We start from the raw sequence: 4019 nt of genomic DNA, 5'->3' as shown, positions 1-4019 counted from the left end.
TCCAGTTTGTCCTGAGATTATCTTCATGTTGTTATAGTAACTATTCCAGTTTGAGAATTCCACTTCCTGGAGATTTACCCTAACTCACTCAAAAGAACCCAATCGATGCCCTAAAGATTAGGCATCAACCTAACACACTCCTTGTCCCTATTCTTCCAGTAACCAGGAACCAGGGTTGTGGAATTTTCCAGAGGCTTGCGCTTCCATTTGAGGGGAAGTGACTGGATTTCCCAGGACTCTCTCACTTCAGAAGGGTCATCTGAAAAGATGTCCATGGCCTACTTAGAGATAATCACAAATTCCGTTGTGGTAATGTGCTTGGGCAGGGCTGGCTTCAACTGAGGCCCTGAGGGAATGTGGTTAAAGCTGGGGAGAAGGAAAAGTTTAAAAAAACAACAACCAAAAAACCCAATCAGCCAAAAAACAAACAATGGTACAAAGGAGGCACTGTCCCAGTGAACAGATGAGTGGTGGGGTCGGCACAACACAGGTCACTTGTACCAGGCCTCCCACAGCACCCGTGTTGGGTTGGGAGGAAGCACATTTCTGGTCCAGGGCCAGCATGGGCTGAGGAAATGGTTCAGGGAATGAGTGACTACATTAGGACATCCTGCGGAGCACAGGGATACCCACAGGACTTCCTACTTGAAAATCAGATGCATGGAGAGTACTCCCCAGTTCTACTACCTGAGTGTTGCAGCGTAGACTGCCAAGTAGATTAATTCAAGTGGCATAGTGAACATTCCGGCTTGAAATACGTAGTTTAATTCCTATTCAGATTAACTCACCAGATAACTGCCAAATCTTTAGGCCTCACCAGGATCTGTGGACAGAGGTATGGGCTTAAACATCAGGAGGTGCCTTCAGACCTGCAGCTGCTTCTAACATATGTGATCTCAGATGCACCCAGACAGTTGGTTATTCTGCATGTTCCTTAAGGCCCCTTCCTTTCTTGAGCCTCTATGATTTTATAGAGGCCAGAAGCTAAAAGGGTCCCAGGTTCGATTCTGGTCAAGGGCATGTACCTTGGTTGCGGGCACATACCCAGTAGGGATATCTGCTGTGTTCCTAGACCAGTGATGGCGAACCTTTTGAGCTCGGCCTGTCAGCATTTTGAAAAACCCTAACTTAACTCTGGTGCCGTGTCACATATAGAAATTTTTTGATATTTGCAACCATAGTAAAACAAAGACTTATATTTTTGATATTTATTTTATATATTTAAATACCATTTAACAAAGAAAAATCAACCAAAAAAATGAGTTCGCATGTCACCTCTGACACACGTGTCATAGGTTCGCCATCACTGTCCTAGACCCTACTCAGACCCCCTGAGACTCTTGGGAAGGAGAGAGTTTGTAGTCTCCTCTCAACGATGTTATGGCCAACAAAGGCTTATCCTTTTTTGACTTAACTTAATTTTGGTAACTTGACAGGCTGTTATTGTTTATACCCAGAGATTGAATCTCGAAAGAGCATAGGTCTGTGAATAAAAACACAGGAGGGTTTCAGGCCCAGCTTTGTCATCAACTTGCAGCTGAAGGCAGTTCCTCTTCCAGATCAAAGTTCCATCCTCTTTCTTGCCACTTTAAAATTCCATGACTGTGATTTGGTACCTAGTATGGGAAGCAGACTGGACCCCAGGTAAGTCAGGGGAATCAGAAAAGGAAGTTAGGGGAGGGTCATATTAGCTTGGGAACCATTTAAACCCTTGAATTGTTACATAACTCTGTACATATCTTATGTTAATCCTCACCTGAGGGACACCCTTCTTTCCAGTGACTTTTAGAGAGAGTGGAAAGGAGGGGGGAAGAGAGAGAGAAACATCGATGTGAGAAAGACACATCTATTGGTTGCCTCCCCCACACGCCCCAACCAGGACCAGGACCATAGATCAAACTTGCAACCCAGGTACGTGTCCTTGATGGGGATTCGAACCTGCAATTCTTCAGTGCACATGCCTATGCTATAACCATTGAGAAACACTGACCAGAGCCCCCTTTGGTTTTCTCTGTGTGCACTCACCATGGAGAAGGAAAGCTGGAGAGATAGGTACAGGGTGAGGAAGGAGGGAATGTGGAGAGTGCTGTTGGGGAAGATGCTTCTATTTTGTAGGCCCTCTAGCCTGGGCACTGAGAGGAATATGGTCGTGGGGAAACAGCATCTGCTATTCTCTCCAGATGAAATTGTTTTTCTGAAACAGGAAATGCAAACACAGGTTCTATTTTTCTGCCCTATGTTACTCTAATGGGAATAACAATAGTGGTGCAACCAAGAGGGTGATTACTAAATCTTACTTAGGTTCACAAAGGTGCTGTAGGGAAGCCAAGACTCCCCAGGAAGGATTTGGAGATTTTGCAAATTCCAAACTATTTTCCTGATGAACTGTAGTAACCCACCACAAGACAGAGGAGATGGACTCAAGTTCCAAGTACATGTGTCCTCACAGAGCTTGTTTTGACACCAGAAGAATCTCATCTGTGTGTCGTTCTCATGATCTTACCCCCATGAGCTTGTTTGGCACCCAGTCTAGTGGATGCTTGGTAAATGCAAAGATCTGTCTCTCCAGCATGAAATAACTGGCTGAGAAGGGGAATATTTCATGTTCCATGGGTTAGTTTATTTGTAGCAACCAAATAGTCAGGTTGGTTCTTCCACCAAATTGCAGAACGGATTCTTTCAGGGGGAGGATTCATCATCAATATATGATGAAGTGCTGTGGCTGAGAGATCAGGACCTCAGACTCCAGGAGAAAGACAGGCGTTTTATGATAAGCCTCGAGAGGCCAGACCAGAGCCAGTCTTGGGATTTTAGTGAGACCCCTGAGCCAAACTGGAGGGGGTTGAAAGAAGTGCCTGGCTAATTTTGCACAGGTTTCTTTGGTGGGAATTAAAGGTCCTGCTCTCATGTAGTGCAAATGAAACCCAGAACTCAGACACATGCAGCATTCCCATAATTCTCCCCTTATAAGAGGTCTGGTCCTTTCCCTTCCATATGCTTCTCAGGCAATGAAGGTCCCTTTTCTGACTCTCCATCTGTCTTCATCCTTCACACCCCTTCCCAAAACTACCCTTGATGCTCATCTCACCCACTTTTGCCTTGATACAAATGATGAGAGAGGGCACTAAACTTGTCTCCTCACCTATCCTTCATATGTCAAGAGGGCCCCCGGCCTTGCTTGGTTGAACTGTCAAACTTGGGGATAAAATAAGGGAGAAGTCTGAGAGAAGAAGAGAAGCTGAGGAAGACCATGGACAGAAGCGAGCTTGCCTCTTGTTGACTCACCTCTATAAAGAATTAGAGCAGGAGGAGGCAATGCTCTCAGCAGCCCCCAGGATCTGTCTTTTGCTTCAACAATATTTGGGCAGGATATACCCACCTTCTAGCCTCTGACCACCTTCCAACCTTTTTTCCAGTCACCACCTTTGGAATGATCTCAGCCACCCTCAGCCTCTGAGACCAGCCAACACCATTTTTTGAGCTTAACTCCTTATTGCTGAGCAACCATGAGCTCCCAAATTAGTCAGAAATATTCCACTGCGGTGGAGTCTGTTGTCAACCGCCTGGTCAACTGGCATCTGAGGGTGTCCTACACTTACCTCTCTCTGGGCTTCTATTCTGACCTAGACAATGTGGCTCCAGAGGGTGTGGGCCTCTCCTTCTGGGAGTTGGCCCAGGAGAAGCTTGAGGGTGCCAAGCATCTCTTGTAAATGCAAAACAAGTGTGGCAGCCAAGCCCTCTTCCACGACCTGCAGAAGCCCTTCCCAAGATGAGAGCGGTAAAACTCGGAGATGCTATGGAAGCTGCCATGGTCCTGGAGAAGAACCTGAACCAGGCTCTCTTGGAACTGCATGCCTTCGGTTCTGCCTGCACAGACTTCATCTCTGTGACTTCCTGGAGAACCGTTTCATGGATGAGGAGGTGAAACTCATTGAGAAGATGGGCAACCACCTGACTAACCTCCACAGGCTGGCCAGGGTGAGTATCTCTTCAAAAGGCTCACCTGCAAACATGACTAG

General features: G+C 46.3%; 1 pseudogene; it reads left to right on the top strand.

Annotated features, from left to right (window-relative positions):
* The first annotated feature begins 3506 nt into the window (after positions 1-3506).
* LOC106696390 lies at positions 3507-4019 on the top strand (annotated as a pseudogene).

The sequence above is a fragment of the Myotis lucifugus genome, unplaced genomic scaffold, assembly GCF_000147115.1.
Source record: "Myotis lucifugus unplaced genomic scaffold, Myoluc2.0 scaffold_14, whole genome shotgun sequence".
NCBI lineage: Eukaryota > Metazoa > Chordata > Mammalia > Chiroptera > Vespertilionidae > Myotis > Myotis lucifugus.
This window is presented reverse-complemented; position numbering and strand designations above follow the sequence as displayed.